The sequence below is a fragment of the Aquarana catesbeiana genome, linkage group LG03 (genome assembly GCF_042186555.1).
Source record: "Aquarana catesbeiana isolate 2022-GZ linkage group LG03, ASM4218655v1, whole genome shotgun sequence".
Classification (NCBI taxonomy): domain Eukaryota; kingdom Metazoa; phylum Chordata; class Amphibia; order Anura; family Ranidae; genus Aquarana; species Aquarana catesbeiana.
The window spans coordinates 386999623-387014645 of record NC_133326.1 but is presented as its reverse complement, the minus strand read 5'-3'; positions in this window follow the sequence as shown (position 1 = coordinate 387014645).

Sequence of the window (15023 nt, the reverse complement as noted above, 5' to 3'; positions counted from 1 at the left end):
TCATACAGCAATGCACTGCAATCTCACAGTGCATTATGGGGCGTTCCACGGTGCTCAAATTTTCGGTGAATACCCCATATGTTCGGTTCATTTTAGAACAAACACCCGATGTTCGAGTGAAACTTACGTTCGACTCGAACCGCTGGCTCATCCCTATTGTTAAGGATACATACGTACATATGCAGATTATAATTAGTACAATAAACATTGTGAACTCAGGTGGGAGGGGAAGGGGTAGGAATGGGAATTTGTTAGGAAGGGTAGGGGTAGGGAAGGAACAGTCATTACAACATAATTGGTGAACAGGTAACAAATCAAGCACCAATTACCGTTATTATTTTGCTTTCAGAAATGTTGTCATACTAAAACCGTACAGTTAGAACTTTGGAACCATACAGCCCACGTTTTAGTAAATTTAGGAGGGAAGAAGACCTTAGAGTGAACCACCTTTCCATATCACATTGGTAGTTGGGATCTGAGATCATATTGGGGAGTGAGGGGACTTTGTCAGATTTCCAGAGTCTAGTAATATTGATTTTTGCTGCATATAGTAAGTGTATAGTAATCATTCTGGAGTTGGTAGGGAATTGTTCCAAGCCCTGGTGAAGTAATGCTACTTTTGGATCTGGTCGGGTTACTTTACCCGAGATCTCAGAGATTAATGTGAAGATTATTTTCCAGAAAGATTTAATTGTTTTACATGACCATAGGACATGCATTAAGGAGCCTGTTTCACCGCAGGATCTCCAGCAATGAGGTCAGTGAATAGGGTATGTTTTAGAAAGTCTAGTAGGGGTTAGATACCATTGGTGGAGAATTTTCAAGAATGCTTCCCAGTGATTGGCACAGAGAGATGCTTTAAATGATGATATAAAGGCTTTGTGCCACGTTGGTTCTGGGATGGTCTGTTCTAGGGTATTTCCCATTTAAACAAGGAGGGGGTTTTGATCAGAATTGTTTTATGGGCAAAGTGGGAATAGTACTGGGATATCCCTTTCCCTGGGTATTTGTGTGGAAGAATTGGTAGGGTAGTAATGGAAGAGTAGTCTCAGGAGGATTTTTTGATGTTGTAAACAATCATGGATACTTAGATTTGTAAAGTAATCAGAGGGGAGAAGGCTAAACTTGGCTTTGGAGGTAAGGGAACGATGCTAGTTTTATTGTTTATATAGAGGTCTTGTATAAGTCATATTCCTTTGAATTTCCATGAGATTATATTTAAGCCTTGTGTCATACCATATACTATGTCAATGTTTAGTGGTACCCGTCTGTGTTCTGGAGTTTTATAAGAAAGGAGGTTGGACCAAGCTTCAAGAGACGCCTTAATACACGGGTGGTGTATGTTGGGGAGATTGATGTTTAAGGATCTGAGAAGTAGGGTGTCATGAGGTGATAGAGATTTAAATTATAGAGGTTCAATCATGGACCAAATTTTTTCTTTAGTGGGGTGCCACCAGAAGTAAAGTTGGTCTAGAAGGGCAGCTTGGTGGTAATAGCGGATATGGGGGAGACTTGCACCTCCACTGGTTGTGGGGCATAGTAGTAAATGGGTGGCACATCTGGGTCTTTTGAGAGGTTTGTAGTTGTCATCAAAAAGCTGGGTAGTGGTGGGGGTTAAGTTGATTCCTAAGTATGGGATTGAGTGATCAGCCCATTTAAAAGGGAAAGTCTTGGCGAGGGCTTGCTGAGGTTAGGGTTGATTGTATGATGAGGAGAGATTGGGTAGGGTTGGTGACCATTAAGATGATTTCATCTGCGAACAGACTAATTTTATGTTCAATGTCTCCAAACGGGATGCCTGAGATTAAGGGATTTTCTCTAATTTTTGTAGCCAGTGGTTCTATAAGGAGCACAAATATGATGCGGGAAAGCAGGCATCCTTGCCTCGTGCCGTTGGTGATGTCAAAAGGGTTTGACAGTGCACCATCCTATAGTACTCTTGCCGAGGGAGAGGAATGAAGGGAGAGAATGGCTTTTTTTGGAGCCAGTCAGTAATACCTTACTTTTGTAAAACTGCCTGCAGAAACCCCCAATGCACACGATTAAATGCCTTCTCTGCATCTAGAGATAGAAGCAGAGAAGGCATTAGTTGGGATTCTAGGTTATGTACGAGGGAGAGCAATCTTCTAGAGGCATCAGGCACTTAATGGGCAGGTATAAATCCTACCTGGTCGGGGTGTATCAGAGATGGGAGAAGTGGGATCAATCTTTGAGCAATCACTTTAGTGTAGAGTTTTACATCAGTGATTATAAGAGATATCGGTCTGTAATTCTGTACATGCTCTGGGTCCTTACCTCGCTTAGGTATAGTTGTTATCACAGATTGTAACATCTCTTTAGGTATGAAGCCGATGGTCACAACAAAATTGAAGAGGTCGGATAGGAGGGGAGTAAGGATAGTGGCAAATTGTTTCTAGTACTCACTGATATAACCATCACCTCCTGGGGCTTTATTAGAGGGAAAAGTTTGAATAACTTTTTCTATTTCTGCTGATGAGAATGGGTCAGATAGAGTTTGAATTTGGGATGGGGATAGAGTGGGAAGTTGTATGGAATGTAGGAAGGTCTGTATTGAGGCAGGAGTGGTCTGGTGGGTAGATAGGTCATCTTTAAGATTATAGAGGGACTGGCAGTAGCCGCTAAATGCATTAGCTATGTCAAAAGGGTTGCAGACTGGAGATTTGGTGAGAGGGTGATAAACACGGGCTATTTTGGTTTTAAGGTGTTGCTGTTTTTATAGACTTTGCTAGAAGGGATCCTGCTTTGTTCCCTAGGGAATAGTAATTTTCTTTAGATCTTTTCAGGTGACTAGCATATTTTAACGATAGTAGGGAGCGGAGTTTGTTTCTATCACTAAGTATGGAGGAGGAGAGGGATGGGGAGGGAGAATGTTTATTTTTTATCTTCTTTGTTTTTGATGGACTCTAGGACTTCATCAATCTGTCGCGACATCTGTCTCTTAACAAAAGTTTGCAATTTAATTAAGATGCCTCTCATGTAGGCTTTATATGTGGCCCATATAGTTGGGATCGATATGTCAGTGGTGGAGTTTGTCTCAAAGAAGACAGAGTGGGCTTCTTCAATTTTCTTGTGGTGCTTAGGTTCTGTAAGGAGGGTTGGATCAAGCCTCCACAGATGTGGGAGAGAAATATTTGTGCAGGTACCTATCTCGATACTCACGGGGGCATGGTCAGACCATGTTATTGATCCAATCAAAGTCAAAGTTGTAATTTGTTGAATAGTCCACTTGTCCATGAGGAAGAAATTGATTCTGGACTACGAAAGGTGTGAGGGGGGAGAAGTAAGAGTAGTCTTTTTCGACTCCATGTTGACATTTCCAAATGTCGTACAGGTCGTTGGAATGCAAAAGGGTGGCACAGTGGTGTAGTGGTAGCACTCTCGCCTAGCAGTAAGAAGGGTCACTGGTTCGAATCCCAACCACGACACTACCTGCTTGGAGTTTGCATGTTCTCCCTGTGCCTGCGTGGGTTTCCTCCGGGTACTCCGGTTTCCTCCCACACTCCAAAGACACGCTGGTAGGTTCATTGGATCCTGTCTAAATTGTCCCTAGTATGTATGAATGTGAGTTAGGGACCTTAGATTGTAAGCTCCTTGAGGGTAGGGACTGATGTGAATGTACAATGTATATGTAAAGCGCTGCGTAAATTGATGGCGCTATATAAGTACCTGAAATAAATAAATAAATAAAAAGGGAGTTGAGAGTATGATAAGTGGGTCTTCTACTTGATGAGGTGTCAAGTTCTGCATTGCTAATGATGTTAAAATCAACTCAGATGATTAGATGACTGCTTTTGGAGGTCGCTATTTGTGCAAAGAGGTTTCTACAGAAGCGGAATTGTTTGGTGTTTGTGGCCATAAATGTTGACGAGAGTATATCGGGTCTGGTTGATATCACAAACAAGGATGTGGAAGCGTCCATGTGGGTCTATAGTTTCCGAGTGTTTGATGAATTGTACTGAATCGCGGATAGCTGTCAAGATTCCATTTGTTTTTTTGGTGTTCGACGTCATGTAGATATTAGAATATTGTTTCAGATGGAATTAAGGAGTTTTAGATGCAGCAAAATGTGTTTCTTGGACAAAGAGAATGTCCGCTTTAAGTAAACGGGTTAAAAAAAAAATTAAAAATTTTTTTTTTAAAAAAGTAAACGGGTTTCCCTATTGAGTAAGGATCTTTTTTGCAGAGAGTTAGGGCCCCTCATGTTGAGATAAGTGAATTTAACTGTCATGATGAGATAAGTAGATAGCTTTATATAGGCAGTCTGGTGGGTGACTGGTGTTGCTTGGATAGTACAGAGGGGTTTCATAAGGTGGTAATCCATGAGTAGAGTAAACGGTGGGTGGAAGGGGTTTAGTTCTGAGGATGTCGGATGGTACTTTGAAGCGGTAATGACCGGAAGGATGGGAACAAAAAGGGATGGAAACTGAAAATATTAAAGGTATTAGATAAGAAATTGCAAAAAATGCAAGTAAAGCAGGTAGCGAAAAAGGCTCCTGACATAGGAGGGGAGGTTGTTAGCCATATTAACAGGTCAATATGGAAGAAAAACATATTGGTCTTCTAGTACTACTGGTAGGCCAAAGTTCTCCAGCTTATGAGTAGAATTAGGACAAAGTGGTAGGGTCCATGCATAGGACTGAGGGATGGTGTTCATATCTATTGTGTCTCCATTTGGTGGGGCTGGTGAGAGTTTGGAGGGTGAACGTCATCAGGAACAATGCACCACTCTTTAAGTAGGTCAAGGCCTGCTTCCAGGGTTCTGATTGTAAAAGATTTACCCCAAAGTTTAACAGTGAGCTTGGTTGGGAAGCCCCATTTGTATCCTTGCCATTTATAGGTAGGGCTTTGGTAACAGAGACCAGCTTTTTCCTGTTGAGTAAGGTTGCTTTTGATAGGTCGGCGTATAATTTGACACCTGCGTGCAAAGATGGAATTGGTTGTGCGTGTGTTATACTGCAATTTTTTCTTTTATGTGGTAGAAATGCAACCTAGCTAGCACATACCTGAGTACTGAAGCAGAAAGGAAGTCCGGTTTAGGGATTCTATGTGCCCTGTAGATGGCTAGTTCTAGGTCGGAGATTGAGGGAATGAAGTGTTTCATCAGCTGTTGAATATATGGGATTAGTGCATCAGAAGTAATTGATTCAGGAATCCCGCAGAATTTAATATTGTTCCTTCTGGAACGATCTTCTAAATCCCTTATTTTCAATTTAAGTTGTTCTATCTCAGTTTCATGGTGAGTGTGAGCGTCCACTATATTATTATGGGCTTTGCACATTTCACTCATCTTTGTTTCTACATGAGTCAGCCTTTGCTCAAGATCTTGCACTGTTTGGGAAATTGGATTTACAGCTGCTGTGAGATCTGCATGCAGGGATTGGCTTAGAGAGAGAAGCATGTTTTTCATAGCTAGCTTTCATACAGGCTGGTCAGTGACAGGGAAGGCTTCTAAAGCAGATTGTGTATTTACTGCAGACATGGACAGAGAGAGAGCACTGTAGGTGCTGACAGGCAGGAAGGAGGATCATCTATTCATGGTTTGGATTTTACAGGGCTCCGTGTTGATGGAGAGAGAGAGGAGGAGAAGACTCTCCCGGATCGCCCTCATAGAGGGGCATGGAGAGCCTGCGGTCTGGCAGGTATTTTCCTTCCCTGTGCTGTCCGTATAGGAGCCACCACCAGCGTCATCTTGGCCGCATGAGGAGCTCCGGGCTGGATAGAAGTCCTTCAGCTTCTAAAGCTAGAACAGGGATTTTCGGCGTCAGGGCATGCCGCCCTGATGTGGAAGAGGTTGTGCCAGGTTTGTGGGTGAGAGGATGACCCTAAAGTCGGATTGTCACCGCTGGTAAGCTGGAGAGGAGCACTAGGACTGTGCGACCATCAGCTCCGCCGGCCAGACACATCCCCTCTGGCAAGGCTGTTTTAATATGCCTTAAGGCTTCATGCACACGAGACGCCAGTGCAAACTCTGCTGAACACATGTTTTCAAAAGCTGAAACTGCGTTTAGAAACGCCCATTTTGCCGCATTTGCATGCCGCGTTTAGCAGCGTTTTACCGTGTTTGCGTCTAGAAGCGTCTACAGAGCAGAGAATGACATTTTGCGACCCAAATTTGGGGCCCCGTATCTCAGGGCCACTTGGTGCTAAGAACTCCAAATTTGGTGTACTAACACAGTGGAACACTACAACATATCCAAAATTGGGGTTCCTAGCACCAAGTGGCCCCGAGATACGGGGCCCCAAAATCGGGTTGCAAAATGTCATTCTCTGCTGCAGAAAAGTGCTTGACATTTTGTGACCCGACTTTGGGGCCACTTAGTGCTAGGAACCCCAAATTTGGATATGTTGTAGTGTCAGTTCTACTGTGTTTGTACACCACATTTGGGGTTCCTAGCACCAAGTGGCCCCAAGATATGGGGCCCCAAATTTGGGTCGCAAAATGTAATTCTCTGCTGCAGAAAAGTGCTTGACATTTTGTGACCCTGTCATTCTCTGCTGCAGTTTACCATCATATTTCTGTGTTTTCTGGTCCAAAAAATAGGGTTCCTTTAAAAACACTTATAAATGCAAACGCGGCTAAACGCGTTACCGGCGTTTAGCAGCGTTTAGCCGCATTTGGCGTCTGAAACGTGGAAAACTTTTGCGTCTGAACCCATTTTTTGCTTCTGGAAAAAGGAGGTTAAACACAACTGCCTAAAAATGCCAAAAAACGAGACTGTGTACATGAACACATAGGATAACATTGAATGAGTTCACGGGCAGTTGAAAAAAGTGTCCAACTGCCTCTAAATGCTCGTTTAACAGCGTCTCGTGCGCATGAGGCCTAACACCAATCTCTCGAAGCATTTCATTACTACTGAGGTTAATGCTATTGGTAGTCTTTTAGACTATTCACATTTGCTGTTTTTGGGATTGGAGCAATGATGGATGATTTTAAACAAGTTGGTACAACAACTGATGTTAACGATCGATTTGGTATCTTAGTAAAGACACCAGCATGTTGATCTCCACAGGCCCTGATGACCCTCCCCAGGATACCATCAGGACCTGCCGCTTTCCTAATGCTCACAGACTTAAATGCCGGTCGCACCTCATATTCTTGCACAAGGGGTGTAATGTCATTCAGACCCAACTTAGAGTAATACAATTCCTGAGGGCCTGCGACCTCAAAACGTGCAAAGAAACTATTCAGTTCTTCAGCCAACTGAACACTCGGCTTTGCATCTGCATTCATACACTCCCTGCGATTAAGAATATGCTGCAGCCCTTTCCAAACTTCACGCGGATATCTATTAGCCTGAATGATTTTTGGCCCGAAAATTCGATAAGGGGGGGCCAGCCCGTCCATATGTACCACCTAATATCTCTATTTTGATGTGGAATATCTCTGAAATGATGTGAGATCTAACGTTAAAACCACTTGATCTTACCAGATCTAATGAATATCTATTAGCCTGAATTATTTTTGGCCCAAAAATTTGATAAGGGGGGCCAGCCCCCCCTCATTAATCACTTAATAAGTCTCTAATTATGTGAGATCTAACGTTAAAACCACTTGATCTTACCGGATCTAACGAATATCTATTAGCCTGAATGATTTTTGGCCCGAAAATTCGATAAGGGGGGGCCAGCCCGTCCATATGTACCACCTAATATCTCTATTTTGATGTGGAATATCTCTGAAATGATGTGAGATCTAACGTTAAAAACACTTGATCTTACCAGATCTAATGAATATCTATTAGACTGAATGATTTTTGGCACGAAAATTTGATAAGGGGGGCCAGCCCGTCCATATGTACCACCTAATATCTCTATTTTGATGTGGAATATCTCTGAAATGATGTGAGATCTAACATTAAAAACGCTTGATCTTACCGGATCTAATGAATATCTATTAGCCTGAATGATTTTTGGCCCGAAAATTTCATAAGGGGGGGCCAGCCCCCCCTCATTAATCACCTAATAAGTCTCTAATTATGTGAGATCTAACGTTAAAAACACTTGATCATACTGAATCTAACAAATTGCTTCCAAAATAGCTAACTGTTTGGTCAATTTTTTGATAAGGGGGGCTGATGACGGGTTAGCCCCCCCAGCAAATAACTGTTAATATCGCTTCTTCTGTGTGAGATCTAATGCAAACAATGGTTGATCTAACCTGATCTAACAAAGATCTAACAAACTGCATAAGATTTTTTCAAAAATTTTGATATGGGGGGGCTAACCCGGCAGAGGTCCAGTTCTCTTTTCTTTTTTTGGTTTATATACTGAGAGAATGGGGATCTGAGCCTGGAGTGAACGAGATTATCAACTACACAATCACCATCTAAAAGGCCCCGGCTGGGTTGCAAGCCATCTGCTTTTATTGCTTGCTGTTTGGTAAGCTCAATCTACAGCTACGGTGGTCGGGCACTTCATCTTATCTATGTGTGCACATCATGGCGTTTGCAAGATCCTAAATGTTTCTGTTGGATGCTCATAGATAAAGCCTTTTGGACACTTCTTTTCTAGCGCAACGTTCGTTTTATTAATACTTTGTAGAACCACCTTTTCGCTGCAATTACAGCTGCAAGTCTTTTTGGATAAAATATATATAAAACACAAAGCGCTGTGATGCTAAATAGCTGATAATTAAACATAAAACCAAGTGAGGCTGCTATCAAAAGAGAGTGTTTTCAGAGTCACTTAAAAAGAATAAATAATGATATTTGAAGCGCTTCACAATGTAGATGAAAATGAATATATAAGAATAAATATAAATAGTCAAATAAATCCAGCGGTGAGTAAAAATTCCTAAAAAATCCAGCAATCAAAATAGTGTAAGATTATAAAAAATTAGTGACACCAAATGTGTAAAAAAATTCAAATAAAAATAAATATATAGGGATGTATTCAGAAGGTTCAATTATACAGGTGTAGAATCCTGATTGGTATAGAGCTTTTGATCACTAGCAAAGCTGTTTAAAAACACTTGCTTAATTAAGGTGCTCATTGATAGTACCAATGTGTTTTTTGCTTCTATTCACAACCAATGTGAGAATCATAAACAGGCAGATAAGAGAAAAAACCAATCATTGTGCAATAGTTAGGATACCAAGGTACACAGGCAAACTTCAATCCACTCACGTGTGCCTTATAATGATAAGGCGTATGCAGGTTTTACTATAGCAGTCAGCCGCCTTAGACAGGAGCAGATTCAGTGCAGTACACTGTGTGAAACTGCTGATCTGCACAGAGCGTCCTTGGCTCCTCCCACGCGTTACATCACAGTCACGTGACTTTTTCAAGGATCCTTGAAAAAGTCACGTGACTGTGATGTAACGCGTGGGAGGAGCCAAGGACGCTCTGTGCAGATCAGCAGTTTCACACAGTGTACTGCACTGAATCTGCTCCTGTCTAAGGCGGCTGACTGCTATAGTAAAACCTGCATATGCCTTATCATTATAAGGCACACGTGAGTGGATTGAAGTTTGCCTGTGTACCTTGGTATCCTAACTATTGCACAATGATTGGTTTTTTCTCTTATCTGCCTGTTTATGATTCTCACATTGGTTGTGAATAGAAGCAAAAAACACATTGGTACTATCAATGAGCACCTTAATTAAGCAAGTGTTTTTAAACAGCTTTGCTAGTGATCAAAAGCTCTATACCAATCAGGATTCTACACCTGTATAATTGAACCTTCTGAATACATCCCTATATATTTATTTTTATGTGGATTTTTTATGTGAATTTTTTACACATTTGGTGTCACTAATTTTTTATAATTTTACACTATTTTGATTGCTGGATTTTTTAGGAATTTTTACTCACCGCTGGATTTATTTGACTATTTATATTTATTCTTATATATTCATTTTCATGCACATTGTGAAGCGCTTCAAATATCATTATTTAAGTCTTTTTGGATAAGTCTCTACCAACTTTGCACATCTAGAGAGTGACATTTTTGCCCATTCTTCTTTGCAAAATAGCTCAAGCTTTGTCAGATTGGATGGAGAGCGTCTGTGAACAGCAATTTTCAAGTCTTTCCACAGATTCTCAATTGGATTTAGGTCTTGATTTTGACTGGGCCATTCTAACACATGAATATGCTTTGATCTAAACAATTTCATTGTAGCTCTTAGGGTCGTTGTCCTGCTGGAAGGTGAACCTCTGCCCCAGTCTTAAAGCGGGGGTCCACCTATCTATCGTTTTTTTTTTTTGGAGTTCATTCACAAACTTTTCTTCTCATGATTATCTACTCACATGCTCTGTGTAATAAGTCCGCCCGTGTCCAATTTCGTTGTAAAGAATAACTTATAAAATTCACTGAAGGCGGTTTCCATCTTCATTGTGGGCATTTGAAGCCCACAAGCATGTATTTCCTGGATGCAGTGAATGCTGTGCTCCCAGCATTCACCGAGATGTTGTGATGACGCTGTTGCACAATGCATGCTGGGAAGCCTGAGACTAGCTCCCAGGGGACTGTGGGAGGTCTGGGAGAGGCTAGAAACACACCTACTCCCATGGGAGGAAAACCAGGAAGTGCTAAGAAGATTAGAAAAAAAAGGTAATTACGGCGATTTAAATTTTTTTACACAGCATGTCAGCATCTAGGCAAGGAAGAGAATGCATAGGGATAATGTTCAAAATTTGGGTGGAACCCCGCTTTAAGTCTTTTGCAGACTCTATCAGGTTTGTTTCTGAGATTGCCCTGCATTTGGCTACATCTAACTTCCCATCAACTCTGACCAGCTTCCCTGTCCCTACTGAAGAAAAGCACCACCACAACATGATGCTGCCACCACCATGTTTCACGGTGGGTATAGTGTGTTCAGGGTGATGTGCAGTGTTAGTTTTCTGCAATACATAGCGGTTTGCTTTTAGGCCAAAAAGTTCAATTTTGGTTTCATTTGACCAGAGCACCTTCTTCCACATGTTTGCTGTGTCCCCCACATGGCTTCTCGCAAACTGCAAACAGTACTTCTCATGGCCTTCTTTCAACAATGGCTTTCTTCTTGCCACTCTCTCCCATGAAGGCCATAATTGTTGAATGCACAACTAATAGTTGTCCTGTGGACAGATTCTCCCACCTGAGCTGTGGATCTCTACAACTCCTCCAAAGTTACCATGGGACTCTTGGCTGCTTCTCTGATTATTGCTCTTTTCCAGGCCTGTCAGTTTAGGTGGACGGCCATATTTTGGTAAGTTTGCAGTTGTGCCATACTCTTTCTATTTTCAGATGATAGATTGAACAGTGTTCCATGAGATGTTCAAGGCTTGAGATATTTTTTTATAACATAACTCTGCTTTAAACTTCTTACAACTTTATCCCCTTAGCACTGACCGTACGCACATATGGGGTGATGCCTGTAGCTGCACTGTACCGTTTTTTAGAGCGGGCAGTCGGCTCTTTAGCGATAACAAAGCCACTCGGCTGTTATCCTAAAGGAGCCGGAGGGGATGCCCCCCCTCCTGCCGCCTTCTGCCGCTCTTCCCGGCCCTCCTGTGCTACCGGGAGACCCGATCCATGATTCGGCACTTCCGCTGGCTAGAGCGAGACTGGAACAAAGCCAGAAACAGCTACATTCCAATCTCCTATGTAAAAACACGGAAGCGACGTCACAACGTCACTTCTGCTTTACTCAGCTGCCCGGGGGACAAATTTTTTAAAAATGACAGTATTCAGAATCGCCGTTTTTGCTACAAACACTGTAGCTGCTGACTTTTAATATATGGACATTTACCTGTCTAGGGAGCCCGCAATGTCGGCACCCCAGCCAATTTTTGGATCGGCTGTTGGGTGCTGCCACTGCCATTCGTCGTAAGGCAAACCGGCAGTGAAGCCTCTCGGCTTCACAGTTGGTCAACTACTGCGCATGCTCTTGGCACGCTGTGCTTTCAAACTTGCCCCGTGGCGAAGGGATGGCACCGCCTCCTAGAAATGGGGAAGGGTGCCTGTCAAAAACATGTACCCATTCCCCCCCCCCCCCCGAAAGGTGGCAAATGTAGCACCAGAGAGGAGGAGGAAACAGATAAGCAGAGGTTCCACTTTTGGGTGGAATTCCGCATTAAGGAACTTTTGCATATTTTCACTTAAGACTGTCAGTGTCTGGAAGTGAAGAAACTGATCTTCAGTGCTGCAGAGAGAAGGAGAATAATCAATCGGAGTTATACATAGGGAGGAAGTTGTCCCTGGTCTTGTTGCTATCCAGTTGGGCATCTCATAATTCCTATTCCCCATCCAAGGTATTACTGGAACATGACCAAGATGGCAACCTGAGAGGAAGCATATGCTGGAGCTCTGCTGGCTTTCACTGAATCCTCTCTAGTTTCTGAGCTCTTTTCTCCCTGCACATCAGCCTCTGACACCTTGATGTGCCGCTAATCGTCTGGCACATCTTCTGGATGGGGAAAGAAGTTTTGGTTCCCACCACTGACAGAGGAGACTCTCCTGGCCACTGGCAGCCACGTGGAGACCTCCAAAATAGAAACAGTGCAGCTGGATGTGGGGCTACTCCACCAGGACCTTGATAAAGTGCGCTCCTGGCTAGCCTCAGCAGAGCAGCAACTGGGCCAGGCTGAAGATGTGGTCACTGAGCACACTACTGCACTTTGCTCCTTGCAGACAAAGCTTCGGTCACTGGGATAAAAAGCAGACGATGCAAAGGACTGCGGGGCGGGGGTGGGTTGCTCATCCACAGCTGTATTTGTGATGGGGTTTGGGAGGGGTGTTGGGTTTGTTTTTCTTGTTTTTGTATGTGCTTTATTCAGGTTCTTCATTTGTGACATGGAAACTGTCCACTATATGTTTCTACACATTACATACTGTACCTTGGATTCCTGGTCCGTCCTTCTGATTAGTTGCTTCTTGGGCAGCTGCCCCCACGAGCCTGCCCTCTGTATTTCCATATATTTTTGCTCCCTTATGTCTCAATTCATGATCATTTCCTGACAAGTCCGGGGCCTAAATTCCACTGTTAAGCGCTCGCTAGTGTTTCGGTTCCTGCAGCGATACAAACCTCATGTTTGTATCCTGCAGGAAACACACATGCAAGGTTTCAGAATTGTCAATCTTAACCACTTCAGCCCTGGAAGATTTTACCCCCTTCCTGACCAGAGCACTTTTTACAATGTGGTACTGCGTCGATTTAACTGACAATTGCGCGGCCATGCAATGCTGTACCCAAACAAAATTTGTGTCCTTTTTTTCCCACAAATAGAGCTTTTTTTGGTGGTATTTGATCACTTCTGCGGTTTTTCATTTTTTGCAGTGATGGCAATGGCAGTGATCTGCAATTTTTAGCGATATTGCAGTGGACAGATCGGACACTTTTGACACATTTTTGGGACCATTGACATATAAACAGCGATCGGTGCTATAAAAATGCACTTATTACTGTGTAAATGTCAGTGGCAGGGAAGGGGTTAACACTAGAGGGCAATCAAGAGGTTAAATGTGTGTTCCCTCAGTGTGTTCTAACTGTATGGGGATGTGACTTACTAGGGGAGGAGACATATCGTTGTTCCTACTTAGTAGGAACAAACGACATGTTCCCTCTGCCCTGACAGCACAGGGATTTGTGTGTTTATCCCCTTAGCACTGACTGTACGCACATATGCGGCCTCGACATGACGGGGGTAATACCGGGGTGATGCCTGTAGCTGCACCATACCGTTTTTTAGAGTGGGCAGTTGGCTCTTTAGCGATAACAAAGCCACTCGGCTGTTATCCTAAAGGAGCCGGAGGGGATGCCCCCCTCCCGCCGCCTTCTGCCGCTGGCGCTTGTGCACGTGATTGCCGGCCACGCGCATCAGGACCCCCGCCGTGCAGCTGCGCCGCACACGTGCCCTCCAGCAGCCACTAAGGGGAAGTACGTACCCATATGGGATTTCGCCCAGGAGAGCCATTGTGCCGCAGTATATCTGTGTGAGCCAGTCGGGAACTGGTTAAAAAATCATGGGTGGGTATGCATTATCATGCTACTTATTCCACATACATTCATGGGGTCAGCATCCTGGTCCGGAAATCTCTCCCGCTCCAGGCCCTGGACGTTCGAATGGACCCACAAGGTAGATACATTATACTACATGTCCGTATATATGATATAAATGTGGTGATTGTAGGGTTACATGTTAGGCGAGGTTGATAAAAAGACACAAGTCCATCAAGTCCAACCTATGTGTGTGATTTTATGTCAGTATTACATTGTATATCCCTGTATGTTGTGGTCGTTCAGGTGCCTATCTGATAGTTTTTTAAAATGATCGATGCTCCCCGCTGAAACCACTGCCTGTGGAAGAGAATTCCACACGCTCTTACAGTAAAGAACCCTCTACGCAGTTTAAGGTTAAACCGCTTTTCTTCTAATTTTAGTGAATGGCCGTGTGTCTTATTAAATTCCCTTTCGCTGAAAAGTTTTATCCCTATTGTGGGATAACCAGTACAGTATTTGTACATTGAAATCATTTCCCTTCTCCAGAGAGAATAAGTTCAGTGCATCTAACCTTTCCAAATAACTAAGGTCCTCCAGTCCCTTTACTAGTTTTGTTGCCCTTCTGTGGACTTTCTCCAGTTCCACCACATCCTTCCTGAGAACTGGACAGCATACTCCAGGTGCAGCCGGATCAGATTCTTGTAGAGTGGGAGAATTATCTTTTTATCTCTGGAGTTAATCCCCTTTTTAATGCATGCCAATATTCTGTTTGCTTTGCTTGCAGCAGCTTGGCATTGCATGCCATTGATGAGCCTGTCATCTACTTGGACCCCCAGGTCCTTTTCCATCCAAGATTCCCCCAGAGGTTCTCCCCTAGTGAGTAGATTGCATTCATATTTTTGCCACCCAAATGCATTATTTTACATTTTCTACATTAAACCTCATTTGCCATGTGATTGCCCACCCCATTAATTTTTTCAAATCTTCTTGCAAGGTTTCAACATCCTGCGGAGAAGTTATTGCCCTGCTTAGCTTTCCACCCCGGACCATTCCGAGTACTCCCCATTTATCACTACCCTC